The sequence below is a fragment of the Molossus molossus genome, unplaced genomic scaffold (genome assembly GCF_014108415.1).
Source record: "Molossus molossus isolate mMolMol1 unplaced genomic scaffold, mMolMol1.p scaffold_m16_p_6, whole genome shotgun sequence".
Classification (NCBI taxonomy): Eukaryota; Metazoa; Chordata; class Mammalia; order Chiroptera; family Molossidae; genus Molossus; species Molossus molossus.
This window is the reverse complement of record NW_023425399.1, coordinates 35475686-35497394: the sequence shown is the minus strand read 5'-3', so window position 1 is coordinate 35497394 and position 21709 is coordinate 35475686. Positions and strand designations below refer to the sequence as shown.

The following is a 21709-nucleotide window of genomic DNA, read 5'->3' as shown; positions in this document are numbered from 1 at the left end:
CAGTACTTGTGTTCTGGCTAAGAAAGAATTCAGAGCCAAGGTTCAAATTATAAGATAAAGTTTATTTAGAAAGTCACAGAGATAGAAGAAGTCAGAGGTAGAAGAAAGGGGCTTAGGAAACAAGTTAAAGAGGCAAAAGAAGGGGGCCTTGGAACTTAAGAGAGAGAAGGGTAAAGGTAATGCACCTAGGGGTGGGGGAGAAAGGAGAGAAATGGAAAAGGTAAGGGCATACTCCCAATAGGAGAGCACACTGGTCTTCCATCCTAAGGGCTTTTAAGGGTATAAAATTTAGGGGAGGTCCCTGGGGAGGATCTCAATAGAATATTTATTGGCTTTCTAGGTGTGTCTTTTCAAGGTCATGGTCTCCACTGATTGTTTGGCACCAAGGTAGGAGGGCATTAGTCAATGCCTCTGTTCCTGAGGCCAGCCTTTGCATTGCTTATTTGGTTTTACTGCTTTTGTGGGTCTGGAGCTGAAACAGAGTTGAGGCCTAGATGTTATTCCTAGGGCTTAATGCTTAAGAGAGTGGTTGTGCAAGGGCTTGTATGGGGGTCATATGAGGCTATTCTCCTGCCCCTTGTTCATTCTCTAAGGGGTCTACCACAAGACTAGCAACTGGCCAGTGGAGGAAAGGTAAGATGGATAGTCTGAACCACATGAACAGTGATATGCTAGGGGAGGAAAGGTTACCCTGAGGTTTAGGTTCTTGTTATTCCAGTTTTGCCCCTTTCTAGGCACCTGGGGCTTTCCACGCTGATGACCTTCTGTACCTGACTCATTGTCCTTGCTCTGCTCATGTCTGTCTAACTGCCTACCACTTTTCTGCATAGCAAACCTGGGCCCTACTTCTGACTTCAGTACAAAATCCATAGCCATTTAGGATTCTCAATACCAGAAGACCCAACTAACAAATGTATTTCACTGATGTACATTTTTTTTTAATATATTTTCACTGGTGCGGTAGTTTGAAAAAATGACCTCCCCATATACAGGCACTTTGCCTGGGTATGATTTTTCAGCTCCTCCCATTAGTCATAAAATTTAGCCCTGACTAGCTTGGCTCAGCAGTTAGAGCATCAACCCATGACTGAAGAATCACAGGTTGATTCCTTGTCAAGGGTATGTACCTTGTTTGCAGTTCTGATCACTCAACCCAGTAGGGGTCATGTGGGAGGCAACCAATCAATGTGTCTCTCTCATATCAATGTTTCTCTCTCTTTCTCTCTCTCCCTCCCTCCCTCCTTCCCACTTTATTTAAAAATCAATAAAAAAAATATCCTTGGGTGAGGATTAGAAAAATAAATAAATAAATATGTGAAATCCATTTATCCTCTTTCTGAATCTTTCTGGCTTTGAGACTTGCTTTGGTCAATAGAATGTGGCAGAATTTGAGTCAGCCTTAAAAGGATTTGTATGCTTCTAGCTGAACTGCCCTGAATAGCCTGCTGAGATAGGAGATATGTGAAGCAAAAATTAGCTATCCCAGTGGAGGTCATTTTGAAAGAGCCAGCCCCAGCCAACCTGGTTGCTCACCACAGACAAATAAGTAATTCCAGCCAAAACCAGAATATCCACTCAACTGATTGCAGCCCAATTGCCAACCTATGGAATCATAATATAGCAAAATGGTGGTGTTTAAGCCACTAAGCAAAAGGATGATTTTTTATTCACAAAAACTACTATAGAGAGTGAATTAGCTCTTGCCAGCGGGGCAAAGGCAGAGAATAAAAATATTTAAAGCCTGGGCCATCACACACATGTTTAATATTCCTTATCCTCCAAAGCTTTGGATAGACATGTGAATCTTATTCATTTGGCAGGCACTAATATTTTACTGTATATTACTGCCATTTCCAGGAGAACTTGATTATACCCAACACTTCTCACTTCCAATTTTAAGAGAGCTAGAAGAAGAAGAAGAAGAAGAAGAAGAAGAAGAAGAAGAAGAAGAAGAAGAAGAAGAAGAAGAAGAAGAAGAAAATGGGCCTCAACGCTTTGTTGTAATCACTGGATACATAATTAAAATAGTAATCTGTCATCCGCAGCCAGCAAGAAGCAGGTAAAATTCAACATAAATTGTCATAAAAGTAATTAAAAACTAAAATTTTAAATTAAGAGGTGTTTTTTTTAAAAATAATTAGTTAACCCTTGTTATTGTTCTAAACAGACTTGCTGCTAACCTTTAACAATTTGCTCACAGAGCCCTTTTTTTTCTAATTCTCATCTGAGGATATGCTTTCATTGATTTTTAGAGAGAGGAAGGGAGTGGGAAAAAAACTTCACAATGAGTGACAAACATTGATTGGTTGCCTCTCGTATGCTCCCCAATCAGGGATCAAACCTGTAACCTAGGCATATGCCCTGACCAGGAATAGAACCTTCAAACTCTTGGTGTAAGTGGTGTCACTCCAACCAACTAAGCCATCCGGTCAGGGCCAGAGTCCTTTCTTAGCCAAATTTTAATTATGCTTGAAGGAAGTGAAAATGTTGTCCTTTCATTAACTCATTAAGTGCATATAGTATATAAGGTGGGCCCTCACTGGACGCCTCAAATAATGGGACAGTCTCTGTTCTCAAAGATATGATGATACAGAAAGGGAGAAAAGTGCTCCCAAATGTCACTTAATTGTTGATTTTTAATTAATTGGCATTAGAAAAAGTATTCTCAACAATCTAACATCTGAGCCACTTGAAGAGATGGGGCAAGTTGGTATTTAGAACACAAGGAGGCCTTGCAAAGTACAAGCAAAGCAACTGATGGAGATCTTCAGAACTATACTTTCCTTTTTTTTTTTTTTGGTAAGTTTTTTTTTTTTTTTCCTTTATTGATTTTAGAGAGAGAGGAAGTGAGAGCGGGAGAGAGAGAGAGAAACATTGATAGATGAGAACATTGATTGGCCACCTCCTGCATGCTCTCCACTGGGAACCAGGCCCACAACCTGGGCATGTGTCCTGATTGAGAATTGAATCGGTGACCTCTTGGTGCATGGATCGATGCTCAACCACTGAGCCACACCAGCTGGGCCAGAACTATACTTTCAATAGTGGATTGGATTCTAACAACTCTCAGGAAGAAAACTGTCAACAACCTTGATTTAGAAAGCAACCCCTATTCACTCTTTAGAAGCCCAACTGAGTTTCTATAAGTAAATAAACTTCCTCCATAAAGTTATAAATTCTAGCAGCAGGATGAGAATCTAATCGCCAGGCAACTGGTATAAAGCATCTTCTGCAGGAAGACAAAGAGTGTAATTTTTCCCAATCCCAGCTGTCCCAAGGCAAAAAACAAAAATAACCATCTGCAGTCATCTTTGCTATAAATGACCTTGGTTACCTCTATAGGGCCCATCCTTTGCCCCTGTGTTGAATATTTCCAACATGCTGTGTGTTTGTTTAGCATTAAAGCACCAGTATGGTTTTAAGAAGGTATTTGATTAGAGCTACCTCAGTTGGAGGTGAGAGAGTTGACTCTGAACAATAAACAAATGTTTCCCTTCTCACTGAGAGAATGGAAGCACACAGTTCCTACCACAGCATCTTCCACTTACCTGGTCTATACCCAGTTACTCTGCCTTCCCTTTAGATCCTGTGAATGAAAGCTCTGTGCTCCTAGATAAAGCATACCCCTCCCTTTGTACACAAAACCTATCTTTTTTATCTCTCAAGGCCATCAATTCAGCAAGATTTCTCTCTTTTATGTTGTTATTTTTTTTTCAATAGGTCTGAACAACAAATAAATGTTGTTCTCATTTATTTAAAAAAGAAAAGAAAGGATTTCTCTATCACCCTCAAGCAAACAAAACATTTTACTCTCCACTTTTCTCCTGTCCTATTTTCTCTTAAACCTATATTGACCAAGCTTTTGCTCCCTTATTCAAACTACTCTGTCTCACAAGATGATAGATGACCTGCATGTTGCTCAACCTAGCCACAATCTTACTTGACATATGGGTAGCACTGGACAAACTTGAAAATTTATTTCCCTTTGAAAACATTTATTCACTTAATTTCCATGACATCACACTCTCATTGTTTCTCACCTATGCTGGAGTCATTTATTCTAAGCTTCTGTTGCTGGTTCCTCATTATCTTCTTGGCATTGGACATTAGAAGTGCCCCCGAGTTCAGGCCTTGGCTTCTGTCACTATTTTATCTTAATACATACTCCTGGTGAGTTCAGTCTTATGGCCCTGAATAGTTTAAAATCTACATGTAAACATACACAGGAGGCCCAAAATTCATCTCTCCAGCCTGGACCTCTCCTCCACTCATCTCACTATTTGACAGCCTGCTTGCTTTTCCACTTGGATGATTAATAGGTACTTTAAACATAACAGGTTCCCAAATCATCCTTAATCTTTCTTTCTCATGTGCTCCTCACAGAGTCTTTCCTATCTCAAGAAATTGAAATTCTTATTTTTATCTAGTTGATTAAACCAAACTCCTTGACATTATCCCTAATACCACTCTCTCTTACTCTGAAAATCTGATTGTCAGCAAACTTGACCGACTTAACTTCAAAATATTTTCAGAATTCAACCAATTCAGTGACTTATTATCACATTACTACTAAGACCCTTTACAAAGCCACCATTGTCTAATACCTGTAATTATGTGATGAGTTATTAGTTTGGTTTCCCACCCTGTACCCCCATCCCCACTTCCATCAGTCCATTCCCAGTAGGTTAGTCAGAGTGATCCAGTAAAAAGTGGAAGCAACCCAGCCGGTGTGGTTTAGCGGATTGAGAGTTGTCCCATGGACTGAGGTCCCAGTTCGATTCCCAGTCGGGGCATATGCCCGGGTCGCAGGCTCAATCCCCAGTGGGGCTGAGCATGAAGTGGCTGATAAATGTGTCTCTCACACTCTCACATCGATGTTTCTATCTCTCTCTCCCTTCCTCACTATCTAAAAAAAAAAAATCAAAAATGCATATTTTTTAAAAAAACACCATTAAATAAAAACACACATGGAAGCAGACCATGAGCACTTTTTGCTGGAAATTCTCCAGTGAACATTCACCTCATTCAGACTTAAAAGATAAAATGTTTTACTTGCCTCAAACAATCTGCACTCACATTTTTGTATTCTCCTCACTCATTTGCTTAAGTCACATAAACCCTCTTTCTGTCCTTCAAACATGCCAGACCCCACTATCAGCCTTTGCAATTGTTTTTTTTTTTTTTTCTCAGCTATCTTTATGGATATCTCTCTCACTTCTTTAAGCAATTTACTCAATTATACTCTTGTTTTGTAAGGTCTTCCTTTTTGGTCATTCTTCTAAAATTTTCACCACAAACCCCACCATCATTTTTTTCTAATCTCTTTTCTTAATTTATTGTTTTCTCTTAGTAGTTATCTCAATCTTAAATTTTACACATTTTTTTTTATAAATCCTTTTCTATAGAATATAAACTATACGAAGTTAAAGATTTTAGTCTGGTCTCTGTCTGTATTGATTACACTATTGATATCAGTCAATTGTTTTTTTTGTTTTTTTTTCCTGAATCTACGTGCCCTTTGTTATGTACTATGTATTTTATCTCAAGAAAGGTTGATCATACTTCTCTGCTCCATTGCTGTTGGATTTAGCCAAAAGACTTGCGTTGGTAAGTGAAATGTAGGCAGATGAGATAGTGTGGCAGTTTCAAGCCTAGGCTTTATGAGTTACTGCGTTTCCACTCACTCTTTATACTTCTGCTTTTGCTACCAGAAGCACATGTCTCCGGATGCCAGTGGTCCCAGGAGGATAGGGCCTGTAAGTAGAAGACTCATGTAACCTGTACAACCCATGGGTTAAAGTCTTGCTCAGCTGAGCCCAACCTAGATCAACCAGACCATAATCACTTGACACATGCACAATAGAGAAAAAAAAAATACATATCATGAATGTCACTGAGATTCTATGATTGCTGTGCATCAATAGCAGGCTATTATGTTATCAGGTCCACCGATCCTGGCATGTAGTAAGAACTCAATAAATAATTGATGAATAAATGACCATGTGTAAGAAGAATAAATTATTTAATCTTTGGGAGTCATTAGTACTTGCCAAATATTATGCCTTTGCATCTTCTAGCAGAGGGCATAGGGACACATGACTAGTTCTAACCAATGAATTATAAACTGAAGTGACATTGTGTTACTTCCAGGCTACAGCATTTAATGGCAAGACATTCTAAAGCTCTGTTTTTCTCTTTGGCATAATAAGAAACAATGTTTGCAGTGATGGCTACTCCATGTGTAACAGAAATGGGCAGAGCCTCCAAGTGACCTGCAATAGACATATAACATGCAGGAGAAATAAACTGTTGGTGTTTTAAACCACCCAGCTTTGGGGTTTATTTACTCTAAAATAACCTAACCTATGTCTGATCGCTACAAACTTATATGCAAATGAGGCATAAATTTAGAGTCAGCTTAAATGATTTCAAGTGGTTTGAAGTGTTGTCCTTATATCCTTCTTTTAGAGAGTAACTTTTTAACATAGTTTTTACTTTTAGAAAACTTGGATTGAGATCTGGAAATAGCTACATATTGGATTTCTGACATTGAATTAATAACCCCATTTCCTTATTTATCAAATGAGACTAATAATACCCCCCTTGGAAATTATTGTTATCTCTCATTTATATAACTTGTGTTTATTGAGGTTGTACCAAGCTCAGATTTTAAGCTCAAGGAGCTTGATAACCAGGAAGGGACAAGTCATAGACCTATACTGCTATGTTACCAAGCACCACATGTGGTAAATGCCAGTAGAACCTAAGAATAAGGGTATGAGAGAGATAAAGAAGAGAGCTGACATCTGGCGGTGAAGTAGAAAGACATCATGCAAGTCTCAGAAGCAACTATTTGGGCCAAGAAAATCATAGCTTGGAACTTACATTCCAGGCAAACTTTTTAACTCTCTGTCCCATTAAGCTACCCTCTATTACCTCCCTGCAAAAGTGTCTACTTCTTGTATGAGAGTACCTGACCCTTTATTTATTTTTATTATTATTATTGTTATTTTTTAATCCTCACCTGAGGACACGTTTGCATTTATCTTCAGATAGAGCCAGAGGGAGAGAGGAAGGAAGAGAGAGAGAGAAATATTGACATGAGAGAGACACATCGACTGGTTTCCACCCACACACCCCCAACTGGGACTGGGGACAAACTGCAACCGAGATATGTGCCTTTAGCTGGAACTGAACCTGGGACTCTCTGGTCCGCAGGCTGTCGTCGTAACCGCTGAGCCAAACCAGCCAAGCACCTGACCCTTTAAACATGAATCTGCTGTTTTGGATAGCATTGTGGTCCCAGCAAAGTTGATTTTTGGTAACCTATTATTACAGAATCTTTTTAGGCCATTGTAACTCCTTGCAACTCTCTTTCATTGAAGGCATTGCCATCTTCAGTTACTAATTCTGTGATTATTTAAACACAGCAATCTCCCTCAATAAATTTTATGTTCCATGAGGACAAATCAATACTACATACCCAGAGCATAGCATAGTGTGTGACAGGTAGGAAGAGCTCAGTGAACAATTGGTGAATGAATGAAAGAGTGAGTGTTATTGTCAGGTCTCCTGTCTCTACTATGTCATTCCACTCAAATCACCACTAAAGTTTGGTTGAATAATGTTTGTTGAATCTGAATGCTTAGGAAAGAAAATTAATTTACCTCAAATATAACCCAATTGTTTCTACTAAGAAGCTTTCACATTCTGAAAGAGACTCTATAAAGAGAAGTCTGTCTCTTTAAACCAAAGGAAAGACTATGTAATGGTAAAATTTCTAACTAGAGGGATGTTTAATGGAAAAGAGATAGAAAACCATTTGGAAGAATTTTCACATGCATTATCATGCTGGTCTTCAAATTACACCATCTGTGTAATTATTTATTCATAAGGTTGACCAGAAGGAAGAGAAGAGAGAGAAGCAAAGAAGCATTAAATAAAAACACATATTTTTTTCCTAAATCAGATAATTTTTATTCATTCTACCTTTGTTAAAAGTAAGGAAACTTGCCCAGCTGGTGTGGATCAGTGGATTGGGTTCCATAGACTGAGAGGTCCCAGTTTGATTCCTGGTCAGGGAACATATCCAGGTTTCGGGCTTGATCCTCAGTAGGAGGAGTGCAGGTGGCAGCCAATCTGTGTTTCTCTCTCACATCGATGTTTCTATCTCTCTATCCCTTCCTCTTTCTAAATATATATATATGTGTGTGTATTTTTTTTATATTCATCCGAGGACATTTTTGCATTTATTTTCAGATAGAGTGGGAAGGGGAGAGGGAGGAAGAGAGAGAGAGAAACATTGATGTGAGAGAGACACTTCAACTGGCTGCCACCCACACAACCTCATGGGGCCGAGGACAAACTGCAACCGAGGCACGCGCCACTAGTAGGAACTAAACCCGGGTCTCTCTGATCCATGGGTCAATGCTCTAAGCACTGAGCCAAACTGGCCAGGGAAAATATATATGTATATATATTTTAAAGTGAGGAACTTTGATTTAAATGTGTGCTAGAAATTATAACTATCCTTTGAAACGTAAACGCTAGGGTGCATGAGACAATGAAAGAAGTGGGCCAGAAACATCCCTTAGTGCATTCTGATGTAGCCAAACATTTTAGGTTGTGCTTTTCATGTCACTTTACTTGGAAATACTTTATCATAATGTGATATATACCAAAATAACTTAGGCACAAATATATTTTTCTTTCCTTTAGCAAGAATGAGCTGTAAAACATTGTGTGTTTGGATATAAAACTGAAATCATAGGGCTCCAGAAGTAATTCCTCATCATAAATGCTAACTCTGTAAAGAGGAAAAGAGTAACAAGTCTGTAGAGCGTGTGGGTTTTCATCTAAATGTTGGGATGCTAAACCGAATTACATAAATACTTGGTTTGGATTGAAAATCAACTCTTTTAGCACTGTGTCAATGACTCTAAAAACTGCCTGTTTCTTATTTTAAACATATCATCTGCTCAATTTGCCTTTAATTGACTGTATAAGTAGTGTGACTTCATTTCATGGAGATGAAGACAACCTCAGACTCATTCAGAGCAATAATTATGGAGTACAGAAGGATAACTTAATGAGAAGATCCCGTTTACAGAAAATTGTTATTTGAATGTTGGATGCTAGTGTTGGCTTTATCAGGATTTGACACATCTGCCAGACTCAGCTGTGGTTCCAGTGGGAAACACAAATTTAATGTGAATGCTGATAATATTGAAGCTTATAAGATTTATAAGGGTGGGCATCTCAGCTGATGTAACAAGTTATCTTTCTGTGTAATAGCATTATCATGGGCCTGCCAACTTGCTAAGCATTTATGAGGATTATTTTAATTCAGACTTAAAACAACCTTATGAGGTCAGTACAATTAATATTATTCCAATTTGACAGATAAAGAACGTAACTTGCCCAAAGCCATGCAGTTAGACAGTGCCGAAACTAAATCACCAGGTCTGAATACAGAGCTCAGATCCGTCCTTTATTACCTCATCTCTCTCTTTAATTATCTCTCTCATCCATACATTTGTTCATCCATTTATTCATTTTTTTGCCCTCCTCATCTATCTGTCCATCTACCCATATTTTTCCTTTGTCTTACTCTGTTCTTCATTTACCTCTCTGACTCCATCTTTTTGTGTCCTTGACTATATCTCACCCTTATGGGTTTCTGTCTCTCTTATTTCAGGTTTCTGTCTTCTTTTCCTTTCTTTTCTCACTCTTTCAATCTCTCTGTTCATATAAATATGTACATAATTATCCATTCATCCACCCATCCATCCACTTATGCTTTCCATATCTCAAAATCTTTTTCTGAATATGTCATAGAGTTTCTAACTTTCTCTGCCTCTCTCTCCCTGTCTCTGTCTCTCTCTTTCTCACACATGCTTTTCTTCCACACCCAGTCCTCTACCCCCTCTCTCTTCATGTAAAGTTGTTGTTCATTCTTGCATATTTTTACCCTCAGCCCCATCCAAAGTCAGAAAATGTTTTTGTGTGTTGAAAAGACACTCCTTGTTAAGGCAATAAAACATCTATATATGGCTCAACCTTAGGACAACTCTGTTGCTCCTTGTTTAAAAACAGTGTTAAAAGAAAATTATTCATGGGTCTCTCATATTTCTATACATTTGATAAATTAGACACTAACTGCCCTTTGTTCCAGAGTTCGTTTTCAAGGGTGTTTGTATACTGAGTAGCCTTAGAAGACAAAGATAGTATCTCATCGTAAGCTTATATTTTTATAAGATAGAGACAGTGTCTCCTTCTGGAGGGCAGGGCAGACATCCTTACTATTAAAGATAAGAAGATAATGACCCCTGTGAGCACTGGGAGGGCTTACCTGGCCAATATGCAATTCAGGTTTCTGAAGCTTAAGGTTCTGTCCAGAAATTCAACCTACTACATGTACAGGCATCTGCTTGGGCTCATCCCTGTAGCCCCAGTTGGACTTGAGAATAACAAGAACTGACAAAAATATGATCATGCTCTTGCTGCTTACTGTGTTTGGGTAATAAAGTCCTCTGTGTCTGACACAGGAGTCTCGTGTATTCTGTAGACATCCATGAAAGAGTAACAGACTAATTCATGAGCTTTTAAGTGGTTAAAATCTCAGCCCCTTCACAGTCTTGCTTCAAAGCTGACTTCCATTCATCTTATCTCATGGCAGCATGATAGTAGTTGCCAGAAGTTTTGGCCAAATTCTTCCAGCTTCCTATTGTCCATTGGAAAATAGCACCTATTTCAACAGCAAACTCAGGTGGGTGTCTCTTGCCCAATCTGCCACTTTAATATGGAAGAAAGCCCTTTCCATCCATGCACTTCACAGTGTCTACCACACATACACTTGATTTGGTGGGGTGATTTGTTACTTGGGTGTAACTGGTCGTGTTTAAGCTTTACTGCCTTTCCAAAGCCAATGCGACAGAAGGATCATGCCAATTGGCCTGGAAGGGCTGAGTTAGGGAGAGTACAGCTGTATCTGATTCCCCAGCTTACATTCCCTCAGCCTCATCTCTGATCCCAGCTGTGGCTGCAGCAGGCAGGTCCGTACAGGCTTCAACTCATATTAAACCATCACGGTTCACCTTAATTATACTCTGATTCTTTCCCTTTCTATTCTGGAGTTTCTCTGATGCTAGAACAGTCTACTCATCAGTCATGAATGCACTTCCTGGAAGTGCATGGCTGATACTGTCCCCAGGGACAGCCCTAAAAAATGGGGGCCTGGAGGCTGATGGATAACTATTTTTTCCCAATTGATTCTTACGTAGAAAATTCAGAGAGACATCTGTAAGCTGCTTAGAAAACCCTTGAAAAGATCAAATCCAAATGACCCACAGCAGTGACCTTAACAAAATGTACCCTCATATTTGCTTTTCCTTCATTTCCACTCCCCCTACTAATGTCTGGGATCCCCTCATAAATAAACTACCTGTATACAAATCCTTGCTTTGGGTCCTACTTCTGGGGGAAATATAAGCTAATCTAATGGTAGAGTAAAAAGACCAATTTCTCTAGAACCTGGCAGACCCGAGTCTGTATTTTCTACCTGGAAGATTTTCAACAAGTTATTTAACCTCTGTGAGCATTTTCTTCACTTGCAAGACAAAGGAAATAATACCTTGTACAGGAGGGGAATATTGATTATGGATAAAAATCACTCAGTCCTTAGCACATGGTCTATCACATCATCAGTGTTCAACAAATAGCAGTAATTATTGTTAGTATAGCCAGAGCAAATCCCAGGGGCACCATGGAAACCAGAGGTGCAGAAATCCTGATGTTCTGACTTTAGTGACTATCTGGGGACTGGTAAACTGCAGGACTTTATCACTTCAAAAACCCAAAACCATATGCATTATTTATAAATTACTGTTTATAGAAATGGTTGCATTGTAAACAGCTTCTGGATTCCATAAACAATTTATGTGTTTGTAGAAAAATAATATAGTTGAGGGATTAAGCTCTGCCATTACTTTCCTTCTTCTTAATTCCTCTGCCCTTCCTTCTGACCTCTGTCTAGTTACCTAGGTAGGAGACATGTCTGGCGAAAGTGGTCCCCAACATTGGCTGAGTAGTAACATGCCTTGACCATGGACAGCAGCCTCAGAACTAATGAGATGATTACACTCAGCAGGCAACGGGCCTTTACATAGAAGACAGGATAAAAGCTGACAGCAGCAATCGTTTCCTTCACAACTTCAGTCAGGATCAATGCCTTCTAACTACATAAATGCCCCCTTTCCAGGAAAGAGATATTGAGTTATACAGGAACGGGTAGTGCACATCTCAATTACATTGAAAACTTATCTTTTCTCAGCCCCACTACCTGACCCCCAACTCAAGAAAAACATTCTTGTAAGGTATCTCTGTTTTGGCCCACTAATTGACAGAGAAAGTATTATTAGTTTCCTCAAAACCTAGTAGCTTAAAACAACAAAAGTTCTCGCACAGTTTCTGTGGGTCAGGAATCTAGGTGCAGCTTAGCTGGGTTGCAGTCAAGCTGTCAGTTCAGGCTGCAGTCCCATCCAGAGACTCCTTCCCCACACATGCATCTGGCAGCAGTGTCGAATTGCTAGGAAGGTTTCCCACATGTTGCCTTTGTGCCCTGCATTTTCCTTGTGGATGTGTAACCAGAAGTCCATGGGTCAGCACCAGTGCATAGGCCATTTACCAAAGCCTTGATCAATTATCTTTCTCCTGCCATGTGCCTCTGTCCCCCAAGCCTTCCCCTCAAAGGGGATGTTCTTCCGTGAACATCAACTCAGGCAAAAAAGAATCCTGCAATTTCCTAGCCCTCCAAATCATATTTTGTTAAAAAGTCTGTGCTCATGTATGTGCATCTACACATGTTCAAATTCAAATCTCCTTATTCATCAAGTTTGCTCTTTCTCTGAAGCCATCAATTCGGGAAATAGAATTTTTAACATTTCAGTCATCCATGAGAAACCAGTCTCATCTACACATCTTCCCTTCTTTTCCCCCACACATCCATTTGGTGGTCAGGACCCAGTGATTCAAGTCCTGCCATACTTTCTTGCCTCTTTTTCTTTATTTTTTAGCCCCATCAATAAACTCTTGTCTTAAGCACACATTACTTTCCAGCTAAATTATTGTAGTGGCCTCTAAATGGCCTCTTGCCTCTTGCTTTCCTCATTTCCCAACATATTCTACATAGTGAGTCCAGAAAAACACTTATAAATCAGAGCTCTGACAATGTCTCACACTTTCCTGAAAGCTTTCTAGTACTTTTACAGTGCACACAATATAAAAATCTGGGGTCCCTGGGTACACATTAAAGCTCTCCATAGTGGGCAATGATCGTGTCTTTTTTTTATGGGAATTTGCCTACCCCAAGAGAATGTTGGGAGTACCAGAGAGTTAACACCTCAAGAAGAACCCCCACCCATTGAAAGGCAGGAGTTGGTGGATAAATACCTTAGCCTCCAACTCTTCAGGGGGATGATTCTCAGAGGAACCCCAGCAGGACAAGACCCACAGTGGTAACCAGCACCCTGACAAGTTATACTGGAACCTTAGGCAAAAGAAATATGTAATGGTTATTACAGTATTAAAGTTAAGGATGTGATACCTTCAGCTCCCTTCCACCCCTCAAGTATTACTTTGATTATTTGGTGTCTTTTGTGGTTCCATATAAATTTGATGATTTTTTGTTCTTTTTCTTTGAGAAGGGCCATTGGGATTTTGATAAGGATTGCCTTAAATCTGTATCTTGTTTTGAGTAATATGGACATTTTAACTATGTTGATTTTTTTCAATCCATGAACATGGAACTATCTTTTTATTTCTTTGTTTCTTTTTCAGTTACTTTCAATAATGTCTTGAGTTTTCAGTGTATAGTTCCTATACAGTTTTTGTTAAATTGATTCTTAGGCATTTTATTCTTTCTGTTGCAAATGAAAATAGATCATTTTTATTTCTTTTTCTGAAATTTTATTAGTAGTATATAGGAATGCAACACATTTTTGTACATTGATTTTGCTTCCTGCAACTTTACTATATTTGTTTACTGTTTCTAATAGTTTTTCTGGTGGAGTCTTTAGGGTTTTCCATAAAGAATCATGTCATCTTCAAAAATTACAATTTTACTTCTTCATTCCCAATTTAATTTTTTTTTCATTTCTTTCTCTTGCATTATTGGTCTGGCTAGGACTTCCAGAACTATGTTAGAATGGCTATTATCAACAAAACAGGAATAGCAAGTATTGGAGAGGATGTGGAGAAAAGAAACCCTCTTATGCTGCTAGTGGGAATGTAAATTGGTACAGCCACTATGGAAAACAGTAAAAAAGTTCCTTAAAAAATTAATAATAGAGCTATCATATGACCCAGTAATTCATTTTCTGAGTATCTACCAAAAAACATTAAAAAAAAGTATTTATAAAGCTATATGTACCCCTATGTTCATTGCAGCATTATTCATGGTAGCCAAGAAATGGAAACAATCCAAGCTTCCTTCCATGACTGATTGAATAAAGAAAATGTTGTACATATATATAAGAGAATACTGCTCAGTCATAAGAAAAGATAAATGCTGCCATTTTCGACAACATGGATGGATGTTGTGAGTATCATGATGAACAAAATAAGTCAGATGGAAAAGAAGAACAAGAACCATATGATTTTACTTCTATGTGGGCTTTAACAGAAAGCAACAAATAAATAAATGAAACAAACAAACAAACAAAAGCTCATTGAACAGACAATGGTATGGTGGTTACCAGAGGAGAAGGAAGGGGGGGGGAGTAGAAGTGAGTAAAAGGGCTCAAATACATGGTGACAGAAGAATACTAAACTTTGGGTGATGAGCACACAATGCAATATACAGATGATGCATTATAATATTGTACATTTGAAACATATATTATTAAACAATATAATCCCAATAAATTTAACAAAAAAAGAAATATTATGCTCCTATATAAAATTTTTATATTTTTTAAGTAGTTAAATTGTTTTCAGTTATTAAATAGATCAATTTCAAGAAAGGTGGGGAGGGATGGAATATAAAACATGGGTAGAAGGATTATGCTAAATATAGAAATAGATCTATATGAAACACACAGAAATATAATGTGCTAATTATGTAGGAAAACCTTCATCTCATTTAGTAATATTTTATTTTTTATTTATTTATTTTTTAAATTTTCTCATCCATTCTTACTTTTATTGTCTTTATGTTTTAAAAGCTTACAGGAAAAAACTTTGCAATGGAATTTGAGCCATAGGGGAACAAAACTGGGCTTTCACATAAAATGCAAAATAAATGAAGTATCATGGAGCTATTTGCTGCAGCCAAAACCCATTTTTGCCTCTCAGTTTTCAACTCTTTCTAAAAGATGACATGTCTTAAGGAATAATTTCTTTAAAAAATTAATGTTTGTACCGCATCATGGATTTACAAAAGACAGATTCCAATAAAGCCAAAGTATATATTACAATAAAATAGATGCTTAGTTTATAGCATCAAATCATGTTCTTCCCTCTAAAAATATGGCTGTTCCTAAAACATTGTCTTAGTTTTCTATGTATCCTATCTTACTGTGCAGGACAAGCAACTGCCTATAAAATCATTCAACCTAATGCAGGCCTTTTGATGAAAACACATTTTAAATGCACAGGCTTTAAGATCACCAGAGAGACCACAAATGTGTTAGTGGCTCTGTCAGTTACATAACCAAATTTAAACAACCACTTTTTCTTGTGGTCGTTCCTTAAAGTGAGTAAGTTGATGTCTCTTCCAGTGAGGGGCCTGTCTGAATGTTTTGCCACAAACTGCTCATTCGAATGGCATCTGCCCTGCATGAATTAGATAATGTCTCTCCAGTTTAGATGAGGATCTAAAACTTTTAGAACAAACACTACATTGGTAAAGAAGGCCATCATTCTTCTCAGTATGTTCTGAATAACTACAACAATGACTATGATGGCTCTGTCTGATTCCAGGAGTGCATTAGCGAGAGAGGCCTACCTGCTCCTACCGTGGGTGCCGACAATGAAATCCTCTGATTCTGCCTTAATTTTTATTTCTGATATTTGATGTGAATCTGGGACCTCACATTTTTGAAAACCAAGAGTCTGGCATTGTTGGGAAGCCTTATAGTTAACATTATCACCTGGATGAATCAAAAGTTTGCTCAAATTGTCAAATTCTACTTGGCCGAGAGATCTTTTATAAGGCATCTTTTCAATATGAGTTAATTTATGTCTTTTTAAGTGAGTTGACTCTCTAAAAGATTTCCCACAAACATTACAGCCAAAAGGCCTCTGTCCAGTATGAATTAAATAGTGTCTTTGTAGTTTGGATATAGAAGGAAATACTTTCTCACATTTGTCACAAGGACACATCTTAAGTCCAACATGCATGTTTTCCGTTGGTACTGAAAAACCACACTGAAGCACTTCACAGTTATCAAAGAATTCCTCACTTATGAACCACAGATAGATATGTCTTTATTATTCAGTGAATTACCCATAGTTAACATGTTTTCTGTCGTAAGGATGCCTTTCAAGTTTTTTCCCCATATTTTGGCTCTGGAAGTGCTTTTGCCAAGAAGATGGCAGAGTCAATGTTCTTTTTCGTTTTATTGACAACTGTCTTCTTTGTCCCATGTTTGCCAACAGTACCCATAAATGTTCTCTTGGTTTGCTCAGGGCTCTGCTCACCAGAAATAAGATCACAATTTTTTTAAGAAACTATTTTTAAATACATTTTTTTTCTCAGATTTAAAATTATCTAATTTCTTACTGCTGATACATTTAACTTTGGCCAAGATTTTCTTAACAATAGTTTTATAGTTGAGGCTTCTTTTGAAACAGCTTGGAATTTTGCCACTTCTGACAGGAAAACACATGTGTCCATTGAGAATCTGCTCTAATTCAAAACGCTCTTCACACTCTGGACATTGAAAGGGAACAATATAAATACAGTGGGCATCAAGTTGATTATTTTCATCGAATTCACCTATATCACCATTTTCAAAACCATCCTGCTTTGCATTTAATTTATTAGGCAAGAGGCATGACTCTGGACTCGTCACCTTTAATGAAAGAGTCTGAAAAGTCATATTCCTTGGTATGGATTTGTTTACACTTCAGAAGTTTGCTTTGAATTTTAAATCCTTTTTGACAGAAACAACATTGAAAAGATCTTTCTTCTGAATGTGTGAGTTGGTGGATTTTTAAATGAGTTGACTGTTGGAAAGATTTACTGCACAGGACACATTTAAAAGGCCTCTGACCAGTATGAATAGGTGCATGCCTATCAAGTTTTGATTGTGACGGAAACATCTTGCCACAGATTGTACATGTGTGAATATTCTTTTTCTTTGTAGGGCTGTAGGTAGGATCAGACTTAGTACACGGGTGTAATGCCCATCTCTCCTCTGCGATAAAAGTATGATACATTCCATACATTGGCTTTTCTTGCTTGGCCTCCAACAGTCTTCTGACCTGTTTAACATCATTCTGGTAGGTTTCATTGGGAAGGTGTTGGTGCTTCACAAACGTCTTCAGATTTTTAAAGTGGCGTTGACAAATCATACATTTGAAAGGCAGGTTATGAGTTAGTTGATGTCTCTCCAGATGACCTAGTTGTCTAAAAGGTTTTATGACACACATCACATTCAGATGGCGTCTGACCAATAAGAGTGAGATAATGCCTAGCTAATTTTCATGGTGTTTCAAAGTGCTTGAAGCAAATATTGCAAATATATGGCCTGTTTCTGGGTAGTTTGTTGGCTACAACACACTGTTCAATCTTTAGCATTGTTCAATTGTTTTCAGCCATCATAGTCTTCAGTGATATATTTTGATGAGTTCTATAGTATTTGTAATCTCCATAGATGTCTGCAGCTGGCACGGTCCCGGTGGCCACACATCTCAGGGCCTAGGCGCGACGAAGGTAGCAAGCTCACTCATTTAGTAATATTTTAACATCACGGTTCTCACATTACAGTATTTCCATCCCTGCCAATATGAGTAAGTGTTAGGTTATAAACTCTGAAGACAGTACTATATAATTTAATAATATCTGGAATAGGTGTCCAGCTCAAAGGCTACTGTCCTACATGCATATTTCTGATAGAGCTTTTTCTTTATTGATTTTATTTTACTTTTTATTGTTTTAATAAAATATTATTAATGACTTTGTTATCATTAAAGTCAGTAAAGTAAAATTATAATGAAATTTGGTTTTGAGGTAAATAAAACATTTACCTTTAAAATAATGGTGTGGGTTTTAACACACCTACTTTTTAAAAATTTATCAACATGTTTAATGTTCTGTAGAAAATTCACCAATTAAAAAATACATTAAATTCATATTTTTACACATTTTTCCTTTTGCCTCAGGCTCCAATATGGCTCAGCATAGCACTGTTAGATCTTATCTTTATTTAAAATTATATAATTTCATATCATATTTTTTTGTGTTAATTTTAATATGTTAAACAGTGTTTTATTAAATATTGTGTATTTGGGCCACTGACTGTTTAGCACCCCTTAAATTCTGCACCTTGAGTGAATGCTTCCCTCACTTTACCCTGGTCCTGGCCCTGATGATAATCTGCTTATTCATTCACTCATGCTCTCTTTATCGGATTTCCTCACTTCCCTACCTCACTTTCCATTCTCCTCACCTACTTCCTGGGATTCCTTCCCAGATAGACTAAATAAAGTCTTTATTTTTAGGATCGGCTACTAGAGGAATCCAAACTAATATGACTCTGTGGTATAGCAACAATTGACTGTCATGGAAATACTTCCATCTCTGTCCTTCAAATCTATGCTTAGCCAATTCAGGGTGTTTTCCACTCCTACTTTTATTTAGCCATAATAAAATATGTGAAATCACTTTATTAAAATCACTGTATAATTGTGAGCTATTGTTATTAGCTTCTTGTCTGTCTATAAAACTCCCTCTCCCTAGATTTCCTTTATTCTATGTTTACCAGCAAAGGAATGAGTCATGCCACTCCCCCATAAAGGCATTGTTCCCACATCTCTTTACTCAGATTTATACCTTTTCTGTCTCCATATCTCAGTGGAAACTCATATAATAAGCTTTATCCCATGTACCTTATATCCTGGGCATTCTAATACTCATCACTTCTATTAGACTATCAATCTGAAAAAATAGGGGTACAACAACTCATGCTGCCTTGCAGTGGAAAATTGCACATTAAATGTCTGGTGACTTAAATTAAATGAAGAATTTAATAAATTTAAAACCAAATGTGTTCAGCAACAGACCTTTCAGTTTGGTGAACAGAGCAGGTGGAGAAATACACAAATATATTCAAAGCAGAGCTATCAGGGAACACAATGTACCAGATCAGTTGGCTTGATTTGGTGCCTCAGTGGGTTCAGAAACATGCTCCCCGAAGAAGCTGGGGGTAGATTTAGCAAATCATAGTACACAGAAAACCTTGGTCTCTCCCAACAACTAAAGGTCCTAATTTTGCTGTTATCAAACTCTATTTGATGGTGTTGCTTCCCTGGATATGTATCAGGTGACAAACATTCCTAGCAGATGTCCTCAATAAGGTCCAAAAATGGGGCAAGAAAAAAAATTGCTGATATCTAATCTGCTCTGATCCTGATGCAGGGTTGATTTGAACCCTGGCAAGCTTTTTTTCAGTACCACCTGGTAGCAGATCTCAATACACCCACAGATGCCATTCAGGTTCTGCAAACTGTTCTACGGACAGCTGAGTTTCCCTTGGCCATGATTAAACTGTACATGCTATCTTCTCCCAAACCTTGCCAATATTTCAGAGGGTAACAGGATTCCCCAAAAATAACAATCTATAATTCTACACTCTCTCTACCATCTAAGTTATACATTAAGTTGTCTATCACAGTATTAGTTATCATAGTGAAGAACTGAGAAGAAACCTAAACCACAGGATTGTATATAGAAAAAATAAAAACAGTTGTGATATACTACCCATATTACTAATTGTAATAATTTGGGTTATGTAAACATGAATGATTGTTTTCTTCTTTCCATTTACAACCCACTTTAATATATTATGAATATTATTCCATTAATATATATATAAATGGAATAATATTCATAATATATATACAATATATATTGTATATATATGTTATATATATACAATATATACACTATATATAGTATATATACTATATATAGTGTGTATATATATATATATATATATACACAATAATTATACATTGTACATGTTCTTAAAAGATTAGTTGCATGGATGTCCTAAATTGGAGAAAAATACTAAAAATGGGCATTTGGGAGAGGAAATTTCTAGTGTCATTCTTTGCCTTGACACAGACATTTACAATTTCTGAATATGGGGAGTAGTGGTCTGTGTGTCTTTGTGTGGATGTGTATGTGCAACATCCAGTTGTCATGCTCGCAAATTTTTAACAACTGGCTTCAGTAAATACCCCAATCTGTAGCATTTTCTGATTTTCATGGTGTCAGTATTCTAATGGTAGCCAAGGGCTGGGCAGAGAAACACATGGTTGGTCTCAGAAGGCTGTAGTTGAGCCAGCCCCAAGGGACCTCTGGACTTCATCTTCTACCAAATACCTCTCTGAGCCAGAAGCTAACCACCTACAAATGGCTTCTAGAAAACAATTATCAGTGGTCAATTTGAAGCTCCTTTCCAAAAATCCCAGTTCCGTACAAGTCAAACTCACCAACATACACGCTAAAAGGAGCAGATGCACATTACTGAACCCATCTGTCTGCTTTCCTCCAGTCCCTCCTCTGTCTCCTGGGCCTTATTAGGCTCTGAAACCCAAACATCATCAGATAGAAAATTCTGTGTGGGCTTTTTAAAAGGAAATGGCCAAATCCTAAAAACAATTAAATGTAAAAATTTTTTGTGGAAAAGAACAGTGAACATAGATTGGGATTTATAAGTAAATATAAAAAAGATATATATATTTCATTGGGAAATTGATCATGGAAATACAGGGCAAGTTTGGACCTTGGTAAATATATAAACTATCATTTTAGGTAGATAAGATTGTATAGTAAGAAAATTGAGGCCCAGAAAGTTTAAGGTCAGATTTTAAATCAGTGTATTCTAATTCCAAATGAATTGCCTTGACCATTAAGTCGCAATATTTAAAAATTCACATCAGTTCAATTTTAGAGTATTATTATGATATGATATTTCAAGACAACAAGGACTCTAATAATTTTTAATATTTACCCAATGAGTGTAAGGTACTTTTTAAAAATATATCTCCATTAAGTTTATATTCTAAGCAGTAACTTTTTTTTATCCTCACCTGTTTTTATTGATTTCAAAAAAAGAGGAAGGGAGAGAGAGAGAGAGAAATAGTGATGTGAGAAAGAAACATCGATTGGTTGGTTGCATCCTAGAAGCGCCCCAACTGGGGATCAACCTGCGACCTAGGTATGTGTCCTGACTGGAATCAAGTCTGCAAACTGTTGGTGTACTGGACAACACTCCAACCAACTGAGCCAACCATCCAGCACTCTAAGCAGTAACTTTTTATACACCAAACAAGAAGGCACTAATGTTCATTGTCCATGAAACTCTCTCTTATAATTTTCTGTTCCTTGATGCCAAATAGAAGCTAGGCCACCCCCAATGACCTCTTTCCACACACTGCAAGAAAGCCGAACTTGACTTTGTTGTTAGTCTTGTAGATGAAA

General features: G+C 37.6%; 1 pseudogene; it reads right to left on the bottom strand.

The window, feature by feature from the left end:
* Positions 1-15715: 15715 nt before the first annotated feature.
* Positions 15716-17824, bottom strand: LOC118618534 (annotated as a pseudogene).
* Between the last annotated feature and the right edge of the window lie 3885 nt (positions 17825-21709).